Source organism: Blennius ocellaris (assembly GCF_963422515.1).
Source record: "Blennius ocellaris genome assembly, chromosome: 13".
In the NCBI taxonomy this organism is placed as follows: domain Eukaryota; kingdom Metazoa; phylum Chordata; class Actinopteri; order Blenniiformes; family Blenniidae; genus Blennius; species Blennius ocellaris.
Genome location: NC_137662.1, coordinates 24,585,577 through 24,600,207, shown reverse-complemented (window position 1 = coordinate 24,600,207; position 14,631 = coordinate 24,585,577). Strand labels below are relative to the sequence as shown.

The window sequence follows — 14,631 nt, the reverse complement described above, 5'->3', positions numbered from 1 at the left end:
TAAAAGTAGGGGCCTATAGTCCAGAAACTACGGTAATTTGGGGTTCACTGTCTTGCTCAAGAGCCCTCCGTAATGAGGAATTGAACCGCCACCTGCCGTCCCGTCAGCCCTGAAGCTCTGCGGCGCCCCCTGGGGGAGGCGGGCCTCACGCGCTAACAAGCAGACGAATGTCGCCGACGCCTCAACATCTCTTTCGCGCTTTTATCGGAATATTCACAGGTTTGTCGGCGGCCGTCGTCCGACCCGCTCAACCCATTTGTCTTCCTCCACCCATTTGTCTTCCTCCACCCGTTTGTCTTCCTCCACCCTGCCGCCTGCAGTTGAAGGATTACGGCGGCGCCGCTCCGGAATCGGCTCGTCAGCCTGCCAACCTCCGATAAGCTCAGCCGGGATCGATTAGATCTGCCTTTTAATCTATTCAACTTTCTTTTTTTTCTCCCCCTTTCTTCCTCCTCTTCTTCTTCACGAGGAGGAAAAACTGCTTAGCATGGGAGATGTGAGGTTTGTGACACGGTGACTTTGGGAACCGGCGCCCAAAAGGGCAAACGAGACACGAGACGCGTCTTCAGGCCCCGAACTGGGATTCACAACGAGTCGTCTTTAACGAGTCGTCTTCAACGAGCCGTCTTTAACGAGTCGTCTTCAACAAGCCGTCTTTAACAAGCCGTCTTTAACGAGTCGTCTTTAACAAGCCGTCTTTAACAAGCCGTCTTTAACGAGTCGTCTTTAACAAGTTGTCTTTAACAAGTCTTCGTTAACGAGTCGTCTTTAACAAGTCGTCTTTAACGAGCCGTCTTTAACGAGCCGTCTTTAACAAGTCGTCTTTAACAAGCCGTCTTTAACGAGTCGTCTTTAACGAGTCGTCTTTAACAAGTCATCTTTAACGAGTCATCTTTAACGAGCCGTCTTTAACGAGCCGTCTTTAACGAGTCGTCTTTAACAAGCCGTCTTTAACGAGTTGTCTTTAACAAGTCGTCTTTAACGAGTCGTCTTTAACGAGTCGTCTTTAACAAGTCTTCGTTAACGAGTCGTCTTTAACGAGTCGTCATTAACAAGCCGTCTTTAACGAGTCGCCATTAGCAAGCCGTCTTTAACGAGTCGTCATTAACAAGCTGTCTTTAACGAGTCGTCATTAGCAAGCCGTCTTTAACGAGTCGTCATTAACAAGCTGTCTTTAACGAGTCGTCATCAACAAGCCGTCTTTAACAAGCCGCTGCAGGCGAACACAAGGAGCGAGTGGAACGGCGCGCCGATACCTCGGCAGTATCGGCATCGGTGCGTCCCGAATTTAAAAAACATAAATAAATAAATAAATAAATGAAGGAACACGCACCTTTAGCTCATCACTGGGATGTGGAAACCTGGAACTCCTCGCCCGGCGCCACAGATCTGCACAGGAAGACGACACAGGAATCGACATTAATCAGACAACTGAAGAGAAAATAGTTTTTTTATATATATATATATATATATTTATATATATTTATATATGTGAGATACGCAGCACATGATCTCATTACATCATGGGTTTATTCCTGTAATCGCTCAGCAGAGACGGAAAGAGGTGAGATGTCGGGATATTTATAACAAAATGACATGGGGGGGGGGGAGGACGGGGGAGGGGAGGGGGGAGAAGAAACAAACTCTAAGTATCACTCAAAATAGTCTCCTATGCAAATTTCCCAGCGTTTTGCGTTTTCACAAACAAACCTCCCGTAACCTCTAAACACATAAAGCTGTCAGATCAGAATCTCAGGCTCTGATAATACACTTCTTTTCTTTTCTTTTTTTTGGGAGGGGGAGGGGGAGGGGGAGGGGGGGGGGGGGGGGGATATTTTCCAGCCCACTAAACAACTACGTCAACAAAGACGAGACGCTCCACAGATCTGAGGTCTGCTGAAGCGGCGGCTCCTCAAATCCATTGCGTTTGACGTCGAAAAACGAGCCGAAAACGATCTGAAGACGATGTGAAAACGATCTGAAGACGATCTGAAAACGATCTGAAGACGATCTTAAGACGATCTTAAGACGATCTGAAGACGATCTGAAGACGATGTGAAGACGATCTGAAGACGATGTGAAGACGATCTGAAGACGATCTGAAGACGATCCGAAAACGAGCCAAAGACGATCCGAAGACGATCCGAAGACGATGTGAAGACGATCTGAAGACGATCCGAAGACGATCCGAAGACGATCCGAAGACGATCCGAAGACGATCTGAAAACGATCTGAAGACGATCTGAAAACGATCTGAAGACGATCTGAAAACGATCTGAAGACGATCTTAAGACGATCTTAAGACGATCTGAAGACGATCTGAAGACGATGTGAAGACGATCCGAAGACGATGTGAAGACGATCCCCACGTGGTGAACGAGGGCAGACAGACGTCTGACCGACGCGTCGCCTCGGCGGGTTTTATGCTCTGACGTCACCGAGACGCTTCGTTTTTTTACATTTTCGATTCGGGAGAGATCGTCCACGAGGAGGAAACACCGACGTTTGCGTTGAAGGAAACCGTTGCCGTGGAAACGACAAATGACTCGCAATGACAGTTTTGCGTGGGTTTTTTTCACTTGAAGTTGTGGAAACGAGGCCTGAAGGTTTCGATTCCACAACGGTTTGACCTTCAGCACTTGAAAAACATTTTTTTTTTTTCGTGTGTTTGTCGACTTTTGCACGTCTTTCATTCATTCATTCATTCATTCATTCATTAGCCTTTCTGTATTCAGGAGAAACGCGTTGAGATTAATTTTGCAAGTGTGTCCTGGTAGAAGTACATAAAGTACATTTCCAGTGTCTCTTTCCTCATCGTATCTATAGAAATGTGTCACATAATAATAATAATAATAATAGTAACGTGGTAAACGTCCGCATTTTTCATAAAAGTGCTGGTGAATTAATCTCTCGTTCTCTCAGGCTCCGTTTCCACGAAAAACAATCGACTGGAAACGGCATCGTTTTTGCCGTTTCACTGTTAATCACGGGAACGATCTCCGCTGTAAAGGCCGTTGTTTGCATGCCGGGCCACCAGGTGGTGCTGCGTTTTCCTAATACGTCCAAATACGCACCCGTGGGAACAGTCAAGCTCGTTCACACGGCGTGTATTGGTCATCGGTTCCAGACTCGGGGCTTCTCTGCCTCACAGTCTGCATGTTCTCCCTGCTTCACCTCCTCCACACGCAGAAAAAACATCTGTAAACATCCAGAGAGTGGAATATTCCAGATGTTCCAGTTTTCAGTAAAACACCCCGAGAATTCACAAAGTACATTTTTTATTGGCAAAATGCGGCACAGTTGAAGATCAGAGCTGCCCTGAAGTGTTTTTATATATTTATATATATATATTTATATATGTTATAATTTAATATACAGCCATTGAGGCCAGAACCTTTATGTCTCCATTCCCAGGCGGGTGCAGGTGACCTGTGGTGGGGCTGAACGCTCTCGCCTCCTCCGTCTCTTAACTACCGCTGTGCAGCCCTTGAGCAAGCTATTTAACCCCGGCCGCTCCCAGCGGAGCCGCTCGGGGGAGGGGGGGGGGAGGGGGAAGGCGGGGGAGGGGGAGGGGAAGCGAGGTGATGGCGGGAATGGAAATGTGCCGTTTGAGGTTTTTTTATTTGATAACAAAAAAAGGGAAGAAAAAAAAATCTGCAACCTCGGAATTAATTTTAATGAATCAATGGAGTTTGTTTCAGGAAGTTTCACTGCAAAAAAAAAGTTGGATTTTTATAGTTGTTTTTAAAGTTATAGTTAACTTTTTGTTGTGTTGTGGGACCGAAATGTGTCGAGGCAGAATCCAAGGCTTGTTTTTGTTTTGCTTTTCCCTTAAAAACCCATAAAGTTTCCCAGAACGCCGGTGATACGAGATTTAAAAAAAATATATATATATATAAAAAAACCCAGAAAAAACAGAAGTAATACGGAACAGATACAAAATAATAATAATAAATTAAATCCATACATATAAAACAGAAATCATTTTTTAATTGTAACCATTAATTATTCTCCTTTTTTAAGTTCGTTCCATGAAATGATATATTTAACATTTGTTCTCACGCTACCGCTTTCAAATACACACAATAGTGGTTTTCTCTTACTTTAAAAAGAAAAAACAAAGTTTTAATAGCTGTGGAAAGACTTTTATTCTTCACTTGAAATAGTGTTTCTAATGTTTTTAAATAATACAATATCTATGGACATTAAGGTTTAATATTAAGAGTCTATGAATAGTTTATTAGTTGTGTTTATTATTTCAATAATTCTTTACTGGAGTTGAATGATGGCGTCTATATGTGTGTTCTATATGTGTTTCCCCAAAGCTCAACGCAATACGTCACGTCTGGCAGAATAAGAGTCTCAGTCTGGTTTCTTCCTGTTAGAAGTTTTTTCTTTCACAAATAAAAGCTTCTGCTTCTGCGGATCTTTTTCCTCTTTTCTCTGTTGAAAGCAGCTGGAAACTGCCTGCGTTGTGTTTGGTGCTTTATAAGTAAAGTTGAATTGAATTGAAGTGAGAAGCCCAGTGGGCGTGGCCTCAGGGAAGAGGTCAGGGAACAACAAATAAAAAGGAAGCCGTTGCCGTGGAAACGACGAACGACAAACGACGCACAATGACAGTCTTGTGTGTTTTTTTTTCCACTTGAAGTTGTGGAAACGAGACCTGAAGGTTTCGATTCCACAACAGTTTGACCTTCAGCGCTTGAACAACAAATCTGCATTTTAGGATTTTTTTTCGCGTCTTTCATTCATTCATTCATTCATTCATTCATTCATTCAATCATTAGCCTTTTTTTATTCAGCAGAAACGCGTTGAGATTAATTTTGCTAGTGTGTCCTGGTAGAAGTACATAAAGTACATTTCCAGTGTCTATTTCCTCATCGTATCTATAGAAATGTGTCACATAATCATAATAATCATAACAATAATCATTATAATAATAATCATAATGACAATAACAATAATCATCATCATAATAATAACCATAATAATAATAATAATAATGATGTGGTAAAAGAAGTGCCTGGAGACGCCTGTGTTGTATTTGGTGCTTTATAAATAAAGTTGAATTGAATTGAATTGAGAAACCCAGTGGGCGTGGCCTCAGAGAAGAGGTCAGGGAACATCATCCACAACTTTTTTTTTTTTTTTTTTACAACTTTACAGATTAAAAAAAAAATATATATATTTTTACAAAACTTGTAAAGTTGAAGCAGCAGGTGTTCTAGTGTCTCGCCGTCGCCCTGGTGATGAGCCGAGGCTGCAGCGACGCGTCGCCGTCGGCCGTCGGCCAATTAGCAGGAATGATCATGTTTACATTGTCGTCACGTCCTGAATTCCTCGAATCAAAACCGCCGCCGCCGAAGTTCTCATCACTCTTCCCACGGTTCGGTGTCGTAGCGTCCCTGCAGCACCGGACCGATCATCATTACCGTCGGCATGCGGGACGCCGCCGCCCTCCTCCCCTCCCCCGCTCGCTAACGACGGTAGGGATGGATTTCCACGCGAGGCTGAAACGCTGTTCAGTAAAGCCGCGCGGTTACTTTAGGCCTCGTGAGCTCCGGGAAGAGGTGACTCGTTTTATTGAGTTTAGAAGCGGCAGAGCCGCTGCCTCTCTCGCTCTCACTTAGCATTAGCATTAGCGTTAGCTAAAAGCTGCTACACCAGGACTTAAAACAGGAGTTTAGTGAAACAGTGACTGTTGATGAACACGTGAAAAATACCTTCCGCTAACTTTAGCATGAACCTGTATCCATAGTGGCCGAGATAAGAGCTAGAAACATCTGGATATAGAGCATCTTCCTCCTCTAACACCAGATTATAGAGCATCTTCCTCCTCTAACACCAGATTATAGAGCATCGTCCTCCTCTAACATCAGATTATAGAGCATCTTCCTCCTCTAACGCCAGATTATAGAGCATCTTCCTCCTCTAACACCAGATTATAGAGCATCTTCTTTCTCTAACGTCAGATTATAGAGCATCTTCTTCCTCTAACGTCAGATTATAGAGCATCTTCCTCCTCTAACACCAGATTATAGAGCATCTTCCTCCTCTAACACCAGATTATAGAGCATCGTCCTCCTCTAACATCAGATTATAGAGCATCTTCCTCCTCTAACGCCAGATTATAGAGCATCTTCCTCCTCTAACACCAGATTATAGAGCATCTTCTTTCTCTAACGTCAGATTATAGAGCATCTTCTTCCTCTAACGTCAGATTATAGAGCATCTTCCTCCTCTAACACCAGATTATAGAGCATCTTCCTCCTCTAACATCAGATTATAGAGCATCTGTCTCCTCTAACACCAGATTATAGAGCATCTTCCTCCTCTAACATCAGATTATAGAGCATCTTCCTCCTCTAACATCAGATTATAGAGCATCTTTCTCCTCTAACACCAGATTATAGAGCATCTTCCTCCTCTAACACCAGATTATAGAGCATCTTCCTCCTCTAACATCAGACTATAGAGCATCTTCCTCCTCTAACACCAGATTATAGAGCATCTTCCTCCTATAACGTCAGATTATAGAGCATCTTCCTCCTCCAACATCAGACTATAGAGCATCTTCCTCCTCTATCACCAGATTATAGAGCATCTTTCTCCTCTAACGTCAGATTATAGAGCATCTTCCTCCTCTAACATCAGATTATAGAGCATCTTCCTCCTCTAACACCAGATTATAGAGCATCTTCCTCCTCTAACATCAGATTATAGAGCATCTTCCTCCTCTAACATCAGATTATAGAGCATCTTCCTCCAGTTTCCTTTCAGGTCCTTTCAGGACACAACCCGACACGACTTCTGAGCTCAGTGATATCATCAGAAATCTACATTTATATTTTCCTGCACATGTTGCAGTCCTGCCAACCGCACACACACACACACACACACACACACACACACACACACACACACAGTGTTGTGTCTGCCATTAGCTAAAAAGCCCGGAGCTGGAGTGAGACCAGAATAATTATTCTGATTATAGAGCTCTAGCTGAGCTCCATCCAGACACGTTACACTCTCAGATTAAAATCTGCTGTTTCGTCTGCTTCTCCACCGACATGCTGGGATTTACTCCAGGACGTGTCCTCCGCATGGAGGATTAGAGGAAACCATGGCTTCAGCCCCGTCACTGCGTTTCTTTCAGTCGACGGCGATTCAGAGACGATTCCTAGACAATTCGGAGACGATTCAGAGATTCAGAGACGATTCAGAGATTCGGAAACGATTCCTAGACGATTCAGAGACAATTCAGAGACGATCCTGGACGGGCCTCATTTTACACCACAACGTTTTTTTAGACCTGAAAATGTCAAACTCTCGTTGCCGCGACGCCCGGAGCCGCTGAAAACACAACTTTCTGAAAACGTTCATGTACTCACATAGTTAATGTATAAAGCATATCGTTCAGAAACGTGTGTATGTGTGTGCGTGCGTGCGTGCGTGCGTGCGTGCGTGTGTGTGTGTGTGTCTGTGTGTGTGTGTGTGTGTGTGTGTGTGTGCATGTGTGTGTGCGTGCGTGCATGTGTGTGTGTGTCTGTGTATGTGTGTGTGTGTGTGTGTGTCTGTGTGTGTGTGTGCATGTGTGTGTGTGTGCGTGCGTGCGTGTGTGTGGTTTCATTACAAAAAGAAACAACTGGTGGCCAAACAAAAATTGTTGAAATTGAAAATTACGTAGTTTTCGGTTTCTGCTGTTGTCGAGGAAACAGACATTGTTTTCAAAAACAATGAATGAAGGAGTGAAGGAATGAATGAGTGAAGGAATGAAGTAATGAATGAAGGAGTGAAAGAATGAATGAAGGAGTGAAGGAATGAATGAGTGAAGGAATGAAGTAATGAATGAAGGAGTGAAAGAATGAATGAAGGAGTGAAGGAATGAATGAGTGAAGGAATGAAGTAATGAATGAAGGAGTGAAAGAATGAATGAAGGAGTGAATGAATGAATGAAGAAATGAATGGAGTGAAGGAATTAATTAATTAATGAATGAATGAAGAAATGAAGGAGTGAAGGAATGGATGAAGGAGTGAAGGAATGAATGAAGGAGTGAAGGAATGAATGAAGAAATGAAGGAGTGAATGAAAGAAGGAGTGATGGAGTGAAGGAGTGAAGGAATGTGGGCGTGTGACTGAGGCTCATGAGGCCGATGGCGTCGGCGCCGTGAAGTGATGCAAGCAGAACACGTTAGCAGCTTTGAGGATCAGCACAGTGGGCCCAGCTGGTACACACACACACACACACACACACACACACACACACACACACACACACACACACACACACACACTGGCTGGCAGGGGCTGGTGGATCCCAGCTGTGACTGTATTATCTCGCCACCGGTTTGCATTCACAGGTGGTGTACGGGTACACACACACACACACACACACACACACACACACACACACACACACACACACACACACACACACACACAGTATTTTAGAAACGTCTCTTTTTCGACTTGAGCGATAAAACATGAACGTGGATCAACTTCCTGTGCATTCAAGGCCACTTCACGAAGTGCAGTTAAAGCTTTTAATTTGAAATGATTTGATTTTACTACATTTATTTACACGCGTGCAGAAGCGAGGTAGTTACCACGCTGGACCACCAGGTGGCGCCGCTGCTTGTTTCTGTAACGAAGCGCGGCAGAGAACGAGACGTAAAACAAGACGGGATGGACTTTTAACAGATTGTCATGACGGTGACTGTCAAAATAAAAGTCCCAGGAGAATATGGACTGGGAGTCGTGACACGTTGTTGCACAGCTCTACGTTTTTTTAATCATTTATTAACCAGATGTTGCCGAATGTGTTTTCTGACTCGCTGAGTCAGCATATTGTTTGTAATTCCTTCACTGCTAAACAACAAAGGATCAAAGTATCATCACATCCTTTCATCTCCATGTGACTGGACTTACTCTACTTTCACTTCCACACGCTGTTGTGATTAAAAAAAAAAAAAAAAAAAAGTGTGTATTTTTACCGGCGTGTGATTCACACAGCGAGGAGGCGGAGACGCCGTGGACCCAGTCTGACTCCGCCTCCCACGGTAGTTTAGCTACTCTTCGTAGGCGCGCTGGTTATTTCTGGACGTCCTCCGTGTCCCTTTCATCTGCTTTGTCTCCGGGCGAAAGCACCAAGCGCTCGTCCTCCTCCTCCTCCTCCTCCACTCCTCTCACCTCTTCTCTGACTCACCCAGTCCAAAATAAAACGCCATGCAGGTTATTTTAGCGAGAGAAGCAGCTCTTTTTTACTCCATCTGCCGTGGTGCTGGATGGTCGGGGGAGGGGTGTGGGAGCGAAGGAGTCGGTAAACGACAGAAAAGAGCCGCGGCTCGTTTGACTGGAATGTTTTCAGCTTTTGTAACGAGACAAAACGCAACTTTTTTGAAAATAGCGCTTCCGGTTCTTGTCATCGTGGTGGAAGGAAATAGTTGTTCTGCACATGCTCAGTAGAGACAGTCGGAACCGAGATTTCTCCGTGGTGTCAGCACCCCCAGTCCAGATTCTCTCAGGACTTTTACTTTGACAGTCACCAGAATAACAATCTGACTTGGTGCTTTTAGTTTGACAGTCACTGTAATAATAATCCAACACAGTACTTTTATTTTGACAGTCACCATAAAAACAATCCACCTTGTTGCTTTTATTTTGACAGTCACCATAATAACAATCCACCTTATTACTTTTATTTTGACAGTCACCATACACCACACACACACACATGCACTATATATATTGCTGTCGACTGAGGGAGACTGAGAGAAACGAGCAGCCGCCAGTCGACTTGACAGCGAGAGGGAGGATAAAGAGGCAGGGAAGAGATGGATGATGGAGGAGAAGAGGAGAGGAGAGGAGAGGAGAGGAGGATGTTGGGACACCAGGTCTTGACATGAACTTTCTACTTTCCCCAAATTTAATGTAAATGTAGAACGTAGGGTCACGTATGAAATCCACCAATAGGGTTAATATTGCTCTTTATTATCCGCGGCTCCTGTTAGCTCGTGCTAGCTTCTGTTAGCTCGTGCTAGTTCCTTTTAGCTCGTGTTAGCTGGTGTTCGCTCCTGTTAGCTCGTGTTAGCTCCTGTTACCTGGTGTTAGCTGGTGTTAGCTGGTTTTAGCTCATGCTAGCTCCTTTTAGCATGTGTTAGCTGGTGTTCGCTCCTGTTAGCTCCTGTTAGCTCGTGTTAGCTGGTGTTAGCTCCTATTACCTGGTGTTAGCTGGTTTTAGCTCGTGCTAGCTCCTTTTAGCACGTGTTAGCTGGTGTTCGCTCCTAGTAGCTCCTGTTAGCTCGTGTTAGCTGATGTTAGCTCCTATTACCTGGTGTTAGCTGGTGTTAGCTGGTTTTAGCTCATGCTAGCTCCTTTTAGCACGTGTTAGCTGGTGTTCGCTCCTGTTAGCTCCTGTTAGCTCGTGTTAGCTGGTGTTAGCTCCTATTACCTGGTGTTAGCTGGTTTTAGCTCGTGCTAGCTCCTTTTAGCACGTGTTAGCTGGTGTTCGCTCCTGTTAGCTCGTGTTAGCTGGTGTTAGCTCCTATTACCTGGTGTTAGCTGGTGTTAGCTGGTTTTAGCTCGTGCTAGCTCCTTTTAGCACGTGTTAGCTGGTGTTCGCTCCTGTTAGCTCGTGTTAGCTGGTGTTAGCTCCTGTTAGCTGGTGCTAGCACAGGCCCATCATTGTCCCCGCTCGCTAATTAACCAGTCCGGTCAGAGTGGCGGACGGCTCCGCCAGGACAGACCGTCCCTGTGTGGCGGCGCCGCTCTCAGACGACGTCGAGAGAAAAGAGCAGGAATGACGGAAAAGCAAAAAAAAGAAAAAGGAGAAATTCATGAGGCCGGATGAGCGATGATGAATGTATTAGCAGCAGATGACATTTCCATCACCACCTCATCGATCAACCTGGGGGACATTTTAAATGGTTTCCCCTTGTGTGTGTGTGTGTGTGTGTGTGTGTGTGTGTGTGTGTGTGTGTGTGTGTGTGTGTGTGTGTGTGTAGACCAGATATCCCTGCATGACAAGTACAAAGACTCAGGGGAAGGAAATAAATGGCCGTATTGAGGTTTTGCACAAACACACAAGATTCTTGAACCGACAATGTGTTTTTCTTCTTTCTTTTTTTTCACAGTTTTGCAGGAAATATTTTTCACAAAGTCCAACCGATTAAGTTGAACTGAAATCACACAGATAAAAAACATATCCAGACGTTTCCTGCTGAACTAAACCCAACCTGAATGATCATAATCAGGATTATTCTAGGCAGTATTGAAATCACGGTCATGTCTTTGAACTTGGAACAGCATTTATTGAACATGATTTTTTTTTTAAAGACTCTCCTGTTAAATATATAAAAACATCTTGTAATATAGTAGTAAATAAAGTGTTGTGCTGCACTCAATCTTTTGACAACAAGAAATAAAGAAAATACAATAAGAGAAAGTACCAAGTGGGATTGTTATTCTGGTGACTGTCAAAATAAAAATACAAAGTTGGATTGTTATTATTGTGATTGTCAAAATAAAAGTACCAAGTGGGATAGTTGTTATGGTGACTGTCAAAATAAAATTACCAAGTGGGATTGTTATTATGGTGACTGTCAAAATAAAAGTACAAAGTTGGACTGTTATTATGGAGACTGTCAAAATAAAAGTATAAAGTTGGACTGTTATTATGGAGATTGCCAAAATAAAAGTACCAAGTTGGATTGTTGCTAAGGTAACTGTCAAAATAAAAGTACCAAGTTGGATTGTTACTAAGGTAACTGTCAAAATAAAAGTACCAAGTTGGATTGTTACCAAGGTAACTAAAAATAAAAGTACTAAGTTGGATTGTTACTAAGGTAACTGTCAAAATAAAACTACCAAGTTGGATTGTTTTTATGGTTACTGTCAAAATAAAACTACCAAGTTGGATTGTGACACACGTCGTAGTAAAAAAAAAAACTTCCTCTCTACAAAATAAAGTTCCCCACCGCCCCACAGTAACTGGGTTAATTCTGAGCTTAACTTATCACCACAAAGTATTTATGTCGGACTTATTTATTGAAGTATTTCTTTCTCTTATTGTATTTTATTCATTTCTTGTTATGAAAAGATTGAGTGCAGTACAACAGTTTATTTTTACTACTCCATTACAAGATATTTTTATATATTAAACACATATATATCTATATATATATATATTTTTTTTAAATGCTGTTCCAAATCCAACGACATGATTGTGTAAATAATCGTGATTTCAGTGTGCCCAACATACTCGTGGCGCAAACACTCAAAAAAAAAAAAAAAAATCAGCACTTTACTCGCATGTGTTCCTCCCCTCACATCCCAGAGAGTAAAAAAAACCCAAAAACTAGCCTGGACGCCCTGCGGGACTCCGGAGAGTAACGGCGAGCCGCCGCTTTAGAGTCTGATAAATAACGTGGACCTCAGTGGCTGCAGGACGAGTCTGAGACGAGCTGCCGGTGGCTAGCTTAAATCTGGCTGCATGTGTGTGTGTGTGTGTGTGTGTGTGTGTGTGTGTGTGTGTGTGTGTGTGTGTGTGTGTGTGTGTGTGTGTGTGTGTGTGTGTGTGTGTGTGTGTGTGTGTGTGTGTGTGTTTCTCTTGGTATTCAGCGGCCGCGCTCTCGCAGCTCAGGCTCTCTTATCTAAATCTCCATTCAGAGAGAGAAAGAGACCGAGCAAGTCAGAGATGGATAATACAGGTCACTCTCCAATGACAACTCTAAAAGGCATCGGGGGAGGGGGGGGGGGGGGGGGGGGGGGTGGGGGAGGGGGGCTGCATGATGCTCTATGGATTTCTGTTGCAGAGCTGGAAAAAAACAAACAAACATGATAACAGGCAGGCTTAATAAGTAGCTTGATGGGAGTGATGTGATTTTCCAGCCTTGCAGCGTCTTTTATTCTGAAAATCCTCTTTAAAAAAAACCCCCAGCGGCATTGATAAATCAGCAAACAAAAAAAAAAGCAACAACCGTATTTTTGAGAAACGGACAAAGCTCGTCAAAGCAACAGAGAGTTTCTACCGTCTGCAGCCGTAACTTTTATTGTTTTTCTTGACCGTGCCGACAGTGCGGTTTTTTTTAATCTGACAAGGCGAAAAGGTGCGGCAGATCGATGTTACTCAGATACTTAATCTGGAAGAGGCGAGTTTATTATCGTGGCGTTTATTTTTCTCCCCCCCTGTAGTAGTGTTTCCTGTCGGCGTGGATTCTCTCCGTCTCACGGCCCGTCGCTCTCCAGGGTCCAACGCTCGTTTAGCACTTCCAGGGGGAAGTCGTCGTTTTTAAAACGATTCACTTCCTAATCTGGAGCCAATTTGTGAACATTAGGTGGTTCCAGAAGTTGTTTTTTATAACATTTGTTCATAGATTATAGAGCATCTTCCTCCTCTAACTAACATGAGATTATAGAGCATCTTCCTCCTCTAACACCAGATCATAGAGCATCCTCCCCCTCTAACTAACATGAGATTATAGAGCATCTTCCTCCTCTAACATCAGATTATAGAGCATCTTCCTCCTCTAACTAACATGAGATTATAGAGCATCTTCCTCCTCTAACATCAGATTATAGAGCATCTTCCTCCTCTAACATCAGATTATAGAGCATCTTCCTCCTCTAACACCAGATTATAGAGCATCTTCCTCCTCTAACATCAGATTATAGAGCATCTTCCTCCTCTAACATCAGATTATAGAGCATCTTCCTCCTCTAACACCAGATTATAGAGCATCTTCCTCCTCTAACACCAGATTATAGAGCATCTTCCTCCTCTAACACCAGATTATAGCGCATCTTCCTCCTCTAACATCAGATTATAGAGCATCTTCCTCCTCTAACACCAGATTATAGAGCATCTTCCTCCTCTAACACCAGATTATAGAGCATCTTCCTCCTCTAACACCAGATTATAGAGCATCTTCCTCCTCTAACACCAGATTATAGCGCATCTTCCTCCTCTAACACCAGATTATAGAGCATCTTCCTCCTCTAACACCAGATTATAGCGCATCCTCCCCCTCTAACATGAGATTATAGAGCATCTTCCTCCTCTAACATGAGATTATAGAGCATCTTCCTCCTCTAACACCAGATTATAGAGCATCTTCCTCCTCTAACATCAGATTATAGAGCATCGTCCTCCTCTAACGCCAGATTATAGAGCATCTTCCTCCTCTAACGTCAGATTATAGAGCATCTTCCTCCTCTAACACCAGATTATAGAGCATCTTCCTCCTCTAACACCAGATTATAGAGCATCCTCCCGCTGTAACTAACATGAGATTATAGAGCATCTTCCTCCTCGAACATCAGATCATAGAGCATCTTCCTCAAACTTCATCACCATCCTGCTCTGCTTATAAATTACTCGAAAACACACACACACACACACACACACACACACACACACACACACACACACACACACACACACACACACACACACACACACACACACACACACACACACACGCACCAGTATTTTTGAGTTATGTCCCTCCTCTAATCTGCAGAAAGAGTCGGAATGAGAAATCTGCACTCAGCGGGTGGATGTTTGTTTTATCATCCGGCCCCTCCCTGCAGCAGCGTTCATAGACCTCCATTTATCTCCCTCTCTTCTCCGC

At 43.5% G+C, this 14,631-nt stretch overlaps 1 protein-coding gene across 1 annotated transcript in view; it reads right to left on the bottom strand.

Moving 5' to 3' along the window:
* Positions 1–14,631, bottom strand: part of LOC308138645 (cadherin-11-like) — a gene marked incomplete at its 3' end in the record, with an annotated part of 72,929 nt that overhangs the window by 21,438 nt on the left and 36,860 nt on the right. The window contains exon 2 of the mRNA XM_080507859.1: positions 1,334–1,389. The remainder of the gene's footprint in view (positions 1–1,333; positions 1,390–14,631) is intronic.